This window comes from Erigeron canadensis, chromosome 5, assembly GCF_010389155.1.
Source record: "Erigeron canadensis isolate Cc75 chromosome 5, C_canadensis_v1, whole genome shotgun sequence".
NCBI classification, from domain to species: domain Eukaryota; kingdom Viridiplantae; phylum Streptophyta; class Magnoliopsida; order Asterales; family Asteraceae; genus Erigeron; species Erigeron canadensis.
Genome location: NC_057765.1, coordinates 21,881,204 through 21,896,375, shown reverse-complemented (window position 1 = coordinate 21,896,375; position 15,172 = coordinate 21,881,204). Strand labels below are relative to the sequence as shown.

The 15,172-nt window shown below is 34.0% G+C and overlaps 1 long non-coding RNA gene across 1 annotated transcript; it reads right to left on the bottom strand.

Moving 5' to 3' along the window:
* Positions 1-5,828: 5,828 nt before the first annotated feature.
* LOC122599157 lies at positions 5,829-6,230 on the bottom strand. The gene is made up of 3 exons (XR_006323879.1): positions 6,189-6,230; positions 5,987-6,088; positions 5,829-5,901 (listed from the first exon to the last, which is right to left on the bottom strand). It is a non-coding gene; the product is annotated as an uncharacterized LOC122599157 (long non-coding RNA).
* Positions 6,231-15,172: the final 8,942 nt, after the last annotated feature.

The following is a 15,172-nucleotide window of genomic DNA, read 5'->3' as shown; positions in this document are numbered from 1 at the left end:
TTTTCATTTATATAAGCGCCCGAAAGTTTAACCATCGTTTTCATTGTTCTTTCTATACACACGGTTCTTTCTATTTCACAATCTTCAGTATTATTATTATCAGTTTTCAATATATATATATATTATTGTTTTCATTTATATATATAGATATAGATATATAGATATACATTAGTTTATCATTATTTTAGATGGATTTTGAAAGTATATGGGGCGAAATGGGTGCGGAAGGTTTTGAGCTTCACTTAGAAGAACCTGACGAAGAATTTGACATACCAGAGGCGGCCCCTCATTTTGACTACGACGCTAGGGTTTTTCACACCGATCAGGTATCCTTGTTAACTTTAAAAAAAAATAATTTAGGCAAATATCATTATTAGTTTATATTTTAGTAGTATTTAATTTGTGTTTTTTTGTTAAATTTATTGCATATTTAAAATGTTAGATATTTATTAGTATACAAATTAATGATAATTTAAAAAAAAAAAACTAATTTAGGAAATATCATTAGAATATTTATATTTTAGTACTATTTAATTTGTGTTTCGTTGTTATATTTATTGCAATTTTAAAATGTTAGATATTTATTAGTATACAAATTAATGATAATTTTTATAAAAAAAAACTAATTTATGCAAATATCATTAAAATATTTATATTTTAGTACTATTTAATTTGTGTTTAGTTGTTAAATTTATTGCAATTTTAAAATGTTAGATATTGCATATTTAAAATGTTAGATATTTATTATTATACAAATTAATGATAATTTGTTAAAAAAAAACTAATTTAGGCAAATATCATTAAAATATTTATATTTTAGTACTATTTAATTTGTGTTTAGTTGTTAAATTTATTGCAATTTTAAAATGTTAGATATTGCATATTTAAAATGTTAGATATTTATTATTATACAAATTAATGATAATTTGTTAAAAAAAAACTAATTTAGGAAATATCATTAGAATATTTATATTTTAGTACTATTTAATTTGTGTTTCGTTGTTATATTTATTGTAATTTTAAGATGTTAGATATTGCAATTTTAAAATGTTAGATATTTATTAGTATACAAATTAATGAAATTTTTTAAAAAAAAAACTAATTTAGGAAATATCATTAGAATATTTATATTTTAGTACTATTTAATTTGTGTTTCGTTGTTATATTTATTGCAATTTTAAAATGTTAGATATTGCATATTTAAAATGGGAGCTGATTTGCTCAAGGTAATAATTACTCTGCACAAGGAAAATATTATCAAATGACTTTAATATCCCTATTCTTATTTTTACTAAACCCCCTATTACTTGTAAATTTTTACCGTAATTTTGTATAAATATATTGTTAGTCCAAAAACTAAATATTGCTAGAATATAACAAATGTATATGTTTTTCATTTTATTGATAAGACATGTATTATGTTTGAGAAATATCATTAGAATATTTATATTTTAGTACTATTTAACTTTTGTTTCGTTGTTATATTTATTGCATATTTAAAATGTTAGATATTTATAAGTATACAATTTAATTATAATTTTTATAAAAAAAAAACTAATTTAGGTGTTCGATTCACACGAAGAATTGTTCAACTGGGCCAAAAGTACAGGATTGCAGCTTGGTTATGTGTTAATCAAACGACGAACAAATTCCAACTTAGCTGGTGTAAGAAATAAAGTGACGATAGTCTGTAATCTTTCTGGGAAAATGGATGATAGGATAAGCGGCCTCATTAAAAAGACACTTAAGTGTCAGTGCCCCTTTAGATTAATCGGTCGTTTAACTGATGATGGTTGGAGGATAACCGTTGTAGACGACACACATAATCACTATCCAGCTGAGAATCTGGAGGGTTACGCATACGCAAGAAGGTTGACTGAAGAGGAGAGATTATTTCTGGAAGAAGAATATCATCGTGGTAGTACGCCCCGTAGGATGTTAAAGCTATTGAAAGAAAAATTTCCAGGAAACTTGACCCACAGTGATGACATTTACAATTTCCAAAAAGCTATGCGGAAGAAGGCGGCCGAAAAACATGGGAACACTCCAATGCAGGTATATCATATCAAATTTACATATCTTTTTATTTATTTACTATGATAGAGTATCTAAAACGACATATGTACGCCATATTGTTCAAACGAAACAGGTTATGTTCAGTTTGCTTAAGGAGCATAATTACTTGTATTATCATACAACAAACAGTGTATCTGGTCGGTTGGAGAATCTGTTTTTTATACATCCGACAGCATTTAAATTGTGGCGTGCATTTCCTTATGTTATCCAAATAGACGCCACATACAAAACGAATATGTACAACATGCCATTGGTCGAGATCGTTGGTGTCACTCCAACAAACAGGACCTTTAGCATATCATATGCGTTTATCATAAGCGAACAAGAGCATAATTATAGATGGGTGTTGGAGTGTTTGAAGTCGACGTTAGGTGAAGGCTTTGCTGTGCGTGTCGTACTCACGGACCGGGATCTGGCGCTAATGAAAGCATGCAAAACCGTTATGCCTGAAGCCTACCATTTACTGTGTAGAGTGCACATATGGAGGAACATAGACAAATTTAGCATGCCATCGTTAAAAGGGGAAGGGAAATGGGGGCCTTTTTACAGATGGTGGAAAAAACTTTACGAGTCCCGCACACTAGAAGAGTACACCAACAATTTATCATATTTAAAAGAGAAGATGGGTCCCCGTTTAGACAGTAAGTGAAGTGCTTTTGAAGTTTTTATTTTCCTAATTTTTGGTAAATCACATATACCCACACAAGCTAATCACATGTTAAATTGACAGAGGTTTACAAGTACCTGCAGAAGGAGTGGCTTTCCCCGTACAAGGAAAAGTTTGTGTCCTTTTGGGTGGATCAGCACCTCAACTACCGTAATTACACTACCAACAGAGTTGAGGCTGAGCACTCACTCCTCAAGTCCGAGTTACAGGGGAGATGTACATTTCAACGAATAATTCAGTGTGTTAGTGATGTCCTCCTCGGACAAGATACAGAAATCAAGGGCCAACTGGAAGAAAGCAGGATTTATAGAGCTGGTAAACACAACTACCCATGTTTGAAAGACTTGCTTTGTGTTGTATATGTGACAGCTCTTGATATAATGGTCGATGAAATAAAACGATTAAAAAATGAGATCGGAAAAGACTTGAGAAAATGCGGGTGTAAGGTGTGGACTAGTTGTGGCCTTCCATGTGCCTACCGTCTAGCTGCGTACATGCATTGCAGTAAGTTTATTGAAATATAGGCAATTGCTTTTTTTTTTTTGCTAAATGCACAAATATTGTAATTATTTTTCGTCAAAAATGTAGACAAACGTGTTGAGGTGCATACCATAAATGACTTTTGGAGAAAGCTAGACCTGACACCGTCGACATGCCTTCCGGACAACGATCATCGAAAAGACTCTGACGATGATGAAGCTATCGACCAATTAGTAGAGGATGTTAAAGTCCAGTTTAAGGATCAACCGAAGTCAAATCGCAAAAACTGGATTTCTAAATTAAAAGACATCGTCTATCCGGGGAGAACGAAAATCAAGGACCCGTCTGTTATTAAAAATAAACGTGGAAGACCAATCGGGTCAAAGAAAAATATACCTCAAGTATGTCGGATCATAATTCGAATTACATTTAATTAATTGAAATTTTTTTTTTTTGGTAATTGCCCCCTATTTGTTAGTATACTTGTAAGTGTAATCTGTTATTAAAATTTTTTTTTTTGCAGGCGCCCGAAGAAAACAAACCAACGACAAACACAGCACCCTCAGGTCTTCAAAAATCCAGGTCGGTTCAATTCTCCGATCAATTTTCGCAGCCGTCATGTGCATTTGGAGAAGGCCAATATGCGAGACACAGTGAATACGTAAGCACCCAATCACGTTTTTTTGAAGAAAGGGAAAGTCAACCACAATCACCTGAAAGTCGTAGACAGAGTGATTATGTGGGCACCGGTTCATTTTTCGCGAAAACACCATCACATTTCTTCAATGAAAATAAAAGCCAAGCACAATCACCTGAAAGTCGGAGACAGAGTGATTATGTGGGCACCAGTTCTGTTTTCGCAGAAACACCATCACGTTTCTTCAATGAAACTGAAAGCCAGCCCGAATGGGGTCAGATTGGGAGACAAAGTAATTATGTGGGCCTATCAATGAACGTGCCAGACAATGTAGACGAACCATACAACAAAGTAGTATGGGGTCAAAGTGGTAGGCAAAGTGGGTATGTGGGTTATGAGTTTAACATCCCGGGAAATACAGATTCCTTTGGCGAACCTTATAACAAACTATACTGGGGACAAAGTGGCAGACATAGTTCGTATGTGGGTAGCGATTCACGTTTCGCAGACACACAAAGTTATTTCGGAGAGCAGAATAACCAAACGCAAGAAAAAACATATAGCTTTGTTGATCAATTATTCTCGACACCCATTACACAGAATACACAAAATCCCCAGAACAACCCAGAACCGTTTACACACAACTTTTTCCCGAGTGAGTCAACATCGTTTGACATGAGTCATTACCTAGGCCAGCTCCCTAAGTTCTTTCAAAGATACGTTGTAAATATAAAAAATGTACAGTCTGATGGTAACTGTGGGTTTCGGGCACTGGCTGTTGCTTTGGGTGAAAACGAGCAAAAATTCGAGTGGATTCGCAAACTAATGCTAGAGGAGTATGAGTCCAGGCGCGGATACTATGAGGGTGCATTCGCTGGTGACGCTAAGCACATACACACTTTGCTATCAATGTCTTATCCAAATGGTCGCCCACACGATTACTGGATGATGAATCCATATTGCGCTATGCTGCTGTCTAATGCGTTGGGGGTAATAATTATCTGTTTAAGTTTAGAGGAGAACATCACATGTTTTCCTTTTTGGAAGGGGCCAGGCGAGCTATACGTAGATGACCCGATATGCATTGCCCTGGTATCAGGGTCGACACATTTTGTTACGGTTGTTTTAGATAAGGATTGCCCAATACCTTACACCTCAGCTTGGGGACATGATAAACCTGCATTGCAGGCCTGGACAACACATCCGAAGTACAGAGACCGTTTGGCTGAGTACCACAGACACGTTCAAGCTAATAAGGCACCTACGGGATATGAGATCCTTGAATAGTTTATTTATATCGTATAATTGTTTGTTTGTAACTCTTTAACGTATGTAATAATAGTTATTACAAGTAGTAGATATCGTTGATGTATTTTTTTACTTATATTTGTTATAATGACTACTAATAATAGTTGACGTATTCTATAGCTATCTTTGATGTTTTTGTTTTTATAAGTACTAGATATCGTTGACGTATTCTATTACTAATAATAGTTGACATATTTATTTATATAGATTAGGCATATTTTTTTTACGTTTTTTTCGTTTGTTATGACCATCATCACCAGCACATCCAAAAAGATAAACACATATACACCACAAACATAATTGATACAATAAAAAATATATTGTTTATAACCAAAAAATACTAATCATGAGCACCATCGCTCTCATCATCATCGTCATCGTCATCTAAATTGACATGATACGATCCGCCTGAGTATTGAGGGGCTGTGGGCAACTGCTGGGACGGCTGAGGAGGAAAAGGAGCCTGTGCATAACTAGAATAGTTAAATAATTCCTCAAATAAGGAGGACGTCTGGCTAGGCTAAGGTGGGTCATTGTTCAAGTCGAATGATGCACGTGGCTGTCCCTGGGTAAGATGCGTATAGTCATACGCCTCGGTACCCATCTGCCTGATGACCCGCCCTATGCCTCGACGATGCCCCGCCTGGGGTCCCCATACATCCATGACAATGTCAGGATCTGGTGTTGGAACGGGGTCCTGTTCAGCCTCCTCCTTCTTCTTCTTGAGCTGAGACTGTAAAAAACATTTCATTATACATAAGGTTGATTAATTAACATTTAATACTAAAAAATATAAAATCCTACAGAGAGACACATACATGTATTTCTTCAGCCATCGGGTGTTCCCATTGTTTATCCTTCTTCTTCTTGTGCTTAATCTCGAACAAATCCACCAAGTCCACGTCCTTGTTTTTTTCAACCTGTAAACACATCAATTTATCATAAAGACATATACATTCTTTAATTTATACTTTTAAACACAATTATATATATTTAATACATATATAATTCATAACTAACCTTCTCCTGGTGGACGTACTGAGAGTAAGACTTACGACCATGGGTCCCCGCAAGAACTTGCTTGCCCCTATTCGTGCTGTTTCTCGCCGACTGCTTCACCCGGTCCTCCCTCTGGTAATATCCCAACAAAGCTCTCCAGTCCTCCTGTGACATACCCTCTGGAGGAACAGCCTGTTCCAACTGGGGAACTGCATCCAGGCCCCCCTTTTTGGAAAAGTGGGCTCTCTTGAACTCGCTCTTTCGGAGCCGATACTGATCGGAGCAGTCCCTATCAACACACAGCCTAAACCCCCGCCTGATAGGATCCTCGGGGTTAAGAATCTGAATAAAGTGGTCCAATTTGAACCGAGTCTGCAATTTATAAAAGTAAAAGTTAGCGAAATTAAAAATTGATACAAACATCAAAGAAGAAGTTAAAAATGAATAATATTTTACGTTCAGAGTCGGGATGATAAAATCCTTTCTCTCAGCAGGCACATGGTCCCAGGAGTCGTATGTCTGAGGGATGTGGCGGACCAAGGTGCCAATGAGGCTCTTATACATAGAAGAATTTGGGCCGATTGCCTGCCACGTTTTTAAGTTGCTCGTGTCGAAGTCGATCGACAGGCGACCCTTTTTCGCGAACTCAACCTCCAAATTTAAATTTTGACATGGCCCCCTCCCCTTTCCCTTTCGAGGGGCTAGAAAAAATTAAAAAAACAAGTTAGTAAAAAAAATATTAAATTAAAATATGAATTATAAAGAACCAAATTCTAAAAAGACAAGTTAGTAAAAAAATATTAATTTAAAATATGAATTATAAGAAAACCAAATTCCTTACCGCCGCTGCCTTTGCAGCCCCATGTAATCTTCCACCATGGTCGATGTGGGTCTTCATTGCCGCCATCACCGCCATGGTAAGTCGCCATCTATACTGCAAAATACAAATCATATTATACGTTTTTTGCAAAATACAAATCATATAACAAAATTATCACAAATTTAATTACTTTTATATATATCTTTTTTACTTGATAACAATTTTTAGAACTCCGTTTATACAATATAAATTTACTTTTATACTTTTAAATTTAACTTTATAGTAATTTTTAATACGTCTAAGGTAGTTTATTTAATCAAAATTTTTAATTCAAATTTTTAAATAATTTTGTATATTTAGTTCAATACATATATTTTTAACATAATCTTGGCTATTTATTTTAATCAATTTTTTAACAAATTTTAATCTACGTCGTTTTTATTTTGTCAATATTCTAACCAAAAAGTAAAACACCTAACACTAATGACTAAAATATTCTAACAAATCAATATATTAACTTCTCAACTTAATTTTTTATACTTTTGAACTTAATTTTTATAATTAATTTTTATGTATATTTTTGTTGAACTAAATTTTATTACGTCTTAAGTAGTTTATTTAATCAAAATTTTTACATAATTTTGCCTATTTATTTTAATCAATTTCTTAACAAATTCTAATCTTCTTAATTTTGCATTTAAAGATATATATTCTAACAAATCACTAACAAAACAAATTCGTGGCTCCTAACAAATCACTAAATTATCAATAAATCAAAACTAACTATACTAACAAAACTAATAAATATACAAAAACTATACTAACATACCAATATTCTAACAAAACTAACAAAACTAATAAATATACAAAAACTATACTAACATACCAATATTCTAACAAAACTAACTAATTAACAAAACTAACAAAACTAATAATAACATACCAATATACTAACAAACCTATTAAAATCCTATAAACAACTAATAATTCTAACAAATTAACAAAACTGATATATGTACAAAAACTATACTAACATACCATGGAGGCCCGAATTTTTTCACTTTTTGCAGCGAGGGTCGCTGCAAAAATTAGTAACGGTCTAGATACTAAAAAATACTGGTTTGGATATTGGGAAAAGCATAAAATACATACCACAATTTGAAAGGCCCAAATTTTTTTTCAATTTTTGCAGCGAGGGTCGCTGCAAAAATTAGTAATGGTCTACAATCTAAAAAATAATGGTTTGGATATTGGGAAAAACATAAAATACATACCACAATTTGAAATGGCTTGAAAATTTGGGGAAGACGACCGACCGGAATTTGGGGGAGGATAATCCCGACACTGGCGGTACTGCGGTGGCGGTGCACGGCGGCGGCGACGGGCGGTACTGCACGGTGGTGGCTGGCGGTGGACGGTGGTGGCTGGCGGTGGTAATGCAATAGATGGTGGAGGAAGAGAAGGTTGGCGGTACTGCACGGTGGTGGCTGGCGGTCGACGGTGGTGGCTGGCGGCGGTACTGCAATAGATGGGTGGAGGAAGAAAAAGTGTAAAAAATACTAGTAATTTGAAGGGTGGAGGAAGTGTAATCTGAAAATGATGGAATAGATGATGGGTGGATCGGTTTTTAAAAAGGCGTCGGGGTAAACTTATTGCAACGACCCTCGCTGCAATAAGTGGAGTAACGGTCAGGTCAAACATTTAAAGCGGTGAGTGGAAAGCTGACGTGGCGAGGGTTATTGCAGCGACCCTCGCTGCAAAATGTGCCTGGTCAAATTACTAAAAATGGTGGTCGAGATACGGGGCGCGTATTAGATACTACGACTAATTTTTTTAACCATAAAATTCATGTGCCCATAAATTTATTTATTAAATAATATAGTAAATACTAAAATAATAATATGTAAATCATTAAATAATAAATACTAAAATAGTAATATGTAAAGAGTTTTATATTTAAGATTAGGTGTTAGACAAACTTATATATATTTTTTCTTTATGTTATTGTGTGAAACTTGTGGTCAGGGCCAACAATTTGAGAAGAATTATTAAAAATTTATTTTTAGAAAATAAAGTAATATCTTTAATATATATTAAAACAAAATCCTTAATTCTAAATTGGAAAAGTAATGACCGTTGATAGAATTTCATCTCTTATCCTCTACCATTAGATCGTTTTGATGACATTATTATTGACTAAAGAATTAGTCAATAACACTTTTGATTCTCATAGTTTAATAAAATAAATGTATCTTATAAAGTCTTTTATATTTATTTATTATAGTATAATAATGGTACTTCGTAGTCTTTAATGTATATAACTTATAAATAAATAAAATTATTTATTTGGTATATTATATTTTCACGTATAGAAAGTTTTATATATTTGTAATTCGAATGCGGTGTAAATGATACGAATATTCGACAAAATTTCCAATTAAATGGGTTGATACACATATTAAATGAATATTTTTTTTAATGTGATGGCATAATTTAAAATAACACCTTTGGTGATCTTAATATATAAGTAAAAGTTATTTATACACCCTATATATATAAACTACCATCTTCCAAATTAAACACTCTACTTTTAAAATCTTTATTTTACCCGTTTAATCAACCCTAGCATTAAACCTTTTATTCCTAAATCTATATCTATATTATATTAATAAACAAATTACCCTTAATTTTCAACGCATTCCTAACTCACACACTAAATCTACCCAATATATTTTTAAAATATTTTACACTCATATTTTTCCAAACTATTTATTCCCTATATTAATTAATTTAAATATTTCTACCTAATATCTCTATATTATTTTTAAGAAAATTATTTACAAAATATACATATCTTAACCATAAAATAACTATGCTATCATTTACATCTATTACTTTTAAATTAATAATCACATCGTTACCACCACCGCCACTAACACCATCCGTTGCCACCACCGTTGCCGCATTGCGCGGATACCCATCTCGTGTAGTTATAACTTAATTTTAATAATGATACTAGATTTTTATCCCGCGGGAAACCGCGGATCGATTTTAAAACAACGAAAGTTAAAACTAAAATATATTAGCCATATATAATGTGAAAGTAATGAAATAGGATTAAATATAAACCGGACAAAGTAGTAGTTGTACATTAGATATTGTAGATAGTAACAAAAGATCTTAAGCCGAGATTTATATTGTGATAACACGATTTCTAGCACCGAATTCACGTCATCAATGGCGGTTTTGGTGAGTGTGTGTTCTTGGTGTTTGTGTGTGTTTTGAGAGAGAAAGTGTATGTGTGTGAAAGTAAAGTTGCTGATTGGAATTAATGTGTGAGTGTAAGGCTTACAAAGTTATGATTCCTAAGGTTATGAGGGGTATTTATAGGCTAACTATACAATTATGTTAATTATCACAATTAGCCCCTCAACCTTAGTAATCATACACCTATGACTTAATAACAAGAAAGTCCTCTAATCTAAATTACAATTTATCACTATTTTGGATTTCTAACATTCTCCCCCTTAGTGATATATTGTAATGAATGAAGTACGTGTTATCTTGTCTTGTTGGAATGAATTTGATGAGCCTGGTGGTGAAGACAATTGGTGTGTTGAAACAAGTCTTTAAAGCTTTCTCTCTTGTCTTTGTAGAACTTGATTCAGTCTTGGTCTTGGACTTCTTGAAGTTAAATTGTGAGTTGATTCTCAATGTTCTTTTTGAACAGAGAATAGAGAGTGTGTGTGTGTCTTGAATCTTTGAGGATTGTTGAATCATGAATCAGAGTTGTCTTTGAAATGCGGAAGGTATAAACTTGGCTTTTGATTCTTCAATCTTCGATTCTTGAGTGAAATTCAACTTCTTGATTCTTCGATCTTTAAAGAGAACAATGAAGTCGAACAACCTTAATGTCTTCTTGAGTGAACTTTATCTCCTTGGAATGAATTCTCATAAATAAGTACTCTCCCCCTTGATGTATGCACTGGAGCTTCTTGATAAAGTGTTGTTGTATGACTTGAAGATCTTGAATGAAGTATGCTGATGAAGACTTTTTTGAAGCTTTACACCATTGACTTGAATCTTCTAATCAATCTTTCAATTTTCGAAGCTTTGATCTTTGTCACAGTAACTTGAACACTTTGGAGAGTAAGCATTTGAATGAAGTTTGGATAAGTCTCTTATGAAAAATTCATGCCCCCCCTCAATCCATGAGTATAAACCTTTTTTTTAAACATTTTTGAACTTTTGAACCATCTCGAGAGAATATCATTTCATCTTTACTATTGATAAAACACAGACTATCATTCCATTCTTATCATTTGAAGACAATACCAAATTCATCTCTGAAGCAAAAGCTCAGTTGGCAAAGACTATGCCAAAGTCATTTTATAAGCCCAAGTCAACTGAGTCAAGGACACTCAAATATTCATTTTGGAAGTTATTTGATCCTTTTCAAGCCAAGATCTCAATCAACTATGATTTAGCGAAAAACTGAGCTCAATTGACTGAAATATTTGTATCATAAAGACTTTTCTCTTTGACGTCACAAAGAATTTTCTCCCCCTAACACTATCAATCATCCTAATTTCTTCCCTTAATCAATATCAATCATAATATTTTCTCCCCCTCATAATGACAAAGTTGGGAACCAATGTCATTATGCAAACATTGATTGATAGAAAGTCAAAAGAAATAACACAATCCAAAGCTGAAATTTATGCACATGGAGAAATATCAACTACCAAAACATCAACCCAAACCATTAGCCCAACCCAAAGAATCTTAGGGGTGACTAAAATGTAAGGCTGAAGTTGTTGGTACAAGCATTATAGCACGGTGTTGGTGTTTTCTGTGTTTGTGAGATGAGAAATGAAACCGAATAAGAATGATCCGTTAGCATTTTCAAAAATCGAAAAGATTAATGTAATGACTGATAGAAATATATAACATTTTTCGGATTTCCTATGTATCATTGAGATATGCACAAAGCAAGTCCCTAACATAGTTCGGTCTGCGGCTTTTCAACCACTAGATTGCTTCAAAGAATATAAATCATGGTTAGTACAGCCGAAGCGTTCGATAACCACAATCTATTATCCTTAAAAACTTTTATGAAATAACCGAGGTCACATTTAGACTTCTTGTTAATTCAATAACCACATAAATGTAATTATGAGACCTACTTTCAACGATGGAAAAGATGTTAGCATTGGTAGGATTTCCATTTGATCATCGTGGAATATCAATTAAGATATCACTACAAATGTTCTGGCTATATCACAAAGATAAGCAATAATATCACAAAGATATGACTTGAATGTGTCCTGAATGAATGAATAATGATCAAATTAACGACCAATCAAGATAGCTCTAGACACAACGTGATCAAATGAAGTCGGGGACTGGAGCAGAGTGTCGCCCTTTTTCAATATCAACATCTTCCAAATAAAGAGTCAATAGAAATGTGAAAATCTCCGTAAGAAATGAAACAAGTATTTGTTAAGAAACACTTGAGTGGTTAGGTAAAGATGTGCATCGCTTCACTGGGTCCATGAAGACTTCTTCAACATCGAGATATCAACAAACGACATCCGATAGAAACGTGTTTTACCCGGCGACTTGAGAATTTAGGGAAGGGTATCATTTCTTTTAACCCTTTTCTCACAACATTTCACCTTAACCTCTCACTTTTCGACTTTACTCCCTCCATCCTATTTGCACAAAACCCTCATCACTAATGACAGAAGTGAATACTCCGGGGTTAGAACTCATCGGCGATGATGAAGTTCATGGAGTGAATGAATCGCTCATGTGCAAACTAATCACCAAACTTCAATTGATTGAAAATCATTTGAAAATCATCAAACGTGTGTATGAAAAAGGTTTAAAACACATTTGAAGTTTTTTGAAAGTTTTTGAAATTACAAACTCCTCCTTAATCTATGCAAGAATAGATCAAAATGTTTTTCATAGAAAGGTAGAGCAAAAATTGATTTTTATGAAATCAAAAGGAGTAAAATCTTTGTTGTGATATTTCCAGAAAACTTTGAGAGTCTTTTGTGAACAAGGTTTTTCAATTGAAAAACACAAATTCAAAAAGAATTGTAGAATTCTTCAAAAAGAATATCTAATTCATCACTTGTTGGAGTTGGAAACTTCTTGAACTTAGAAGCTAAGGTAGAAGTCCTTGTTGAAGTACTTGAAGCTCTTGGATCATCATTTGTTGGTAGCAAACTTTCTTGCTCAAAGATCATGCCCAACATCTCATCAAACCAAACATTCATTGTTTCTTGAATTGTGTTTGTTCGGAGATTGTAGATTCGATAGGCAATTGATGTTTTGGAATAACCAACAAAATATCCTTCATCACCTTTCTTCTCGAACTTTCCAAGATTCTCCCGATCATTCAAAGTGTAACAAACACACCCAAAGATATGAAAGTAATTGATGTTGGGTTTGCGTTTGTTAACAACATCATAAGGAGTCTTTTCGAAATGCTGATTGGTGATGGACCGATTCTGAGTGTGACAAGCAGTGTCAACAGCTTCAGCCCACATATTGGATGGCAACTTGGAATAAGCAAGCATTGTCCTTGCTGCTTCCACTAGTATTCGATTTCTCTTTTCAACGACACCGTTTTGTTGTGGGGTATGAACAACTGAAAATTGGTGAGTAATGCTTTTGGATTTACAAAACTCATCAAATACGGCATTCTTGAACTCAGTTCCGTTATCCGAACGAATGTAACGAACTGGAAGTTGAAGATTTACTTGAGTAGAAGTGATGAAATCAATCAAAACTTGAGTTGTTTCATCTTTGGATACAAGAAATTTGACCCAAGTATATCTTGAATAATCATCAACAATAACCAAGATGTATTTCTTCCCATTTCGGCTTTGTACTTTCATCGGCCCACAAAGATCCATGTGAAGCAAATGAAGAGGTGCTAATGAGTTTGGAGATTTCTTTGGTTTATGGGAAGCTCGCTTAATCTTCCCAATAACACAAGAAGGACAAACATGCTCACTTTCATACTTATAGTCCGGCAAGCCTTCAACAAGTTGCTTGTTGACCAAAGTATTGATGGTTTGAAAATTTAGATGAGAAAGCCTTCTATGCCATAACTAAGAATTCTTTGACGTAGCCTTTGAAATGAGACAAATATTATCGGTTGGTTGGTTATCATCGAGATTGACAGTAAAAAGGTTATCATCACGATCACCGCAAAGAATGTCAACTCCATCTAGAGTTTGGATTTTGCAAAGAGATTGTCGAAAAAGAACTTGAAGATTGTTGTCACAGAATTGTCCAACACTGAACAAGTTATGACTTAACCCTTCAACATAGTGAACTTTCTTGATGACAATTCCATTGCGTTCAATGTCTGTATAACCTAAGATAGGAGCGAAATTGTTGTTTCCAAATCGAACTATTCCCATGAATCGTTCGACAAAGTTCTTGAGCAAAGCTTTATTTCCAGTCACGTGTTTTGAACACCCGGAATCTAGTATCCAAACACAGATGGTTATTTCCTGCAATCAAAGAAATTTAACCGACTTTAGGTACCCACTTGAAGACAGGTCCTTGGTGGTTAGTTAAAACAGGCAGGGTATATAACTTAGGAACTGCATTCAAACATGCTTTAGAATCAACATACGCATTAACAAGCACATCATCAATAAGCACATCATCAATAAGCACATTTGGATAAAAGGTACGAACATTCACACATGAAATAAAAGTAACATATCTACAAGCATTCAAATTAACATCAACCATATGAGTACGAGAATTAAAATTGTTTACAAGCTCACAAGGCCTTGCCTTGGCACAATCAACATTGTTTATCAAAGATGAATTGTTTGAGTTAACAGAAACACCCTTCCTCCCATTACCAGTCTTTCTCCTCCTTCTCTTTTTCTTTTTCTCAACATCCTTTTGATTACTAGTGATCTTAGGTTCTAAAGTTTTAGCAACCCATTTTGCACCACTAGTTATGCTCTTTCCACCTGTTGAATTGAAACTAAGAAGATTAGAACGAGGGGTTTTAAACACTTTCATCCTTTTAGGATCTTTTGGAGGTGAGGAAAATTCTTGCTTCTTTGGTTTATCATGAGAGAACCATCCATATCTATCCCTATATCTGGTAGTACCATTATATGCATCCTTATTTAGCAAAACT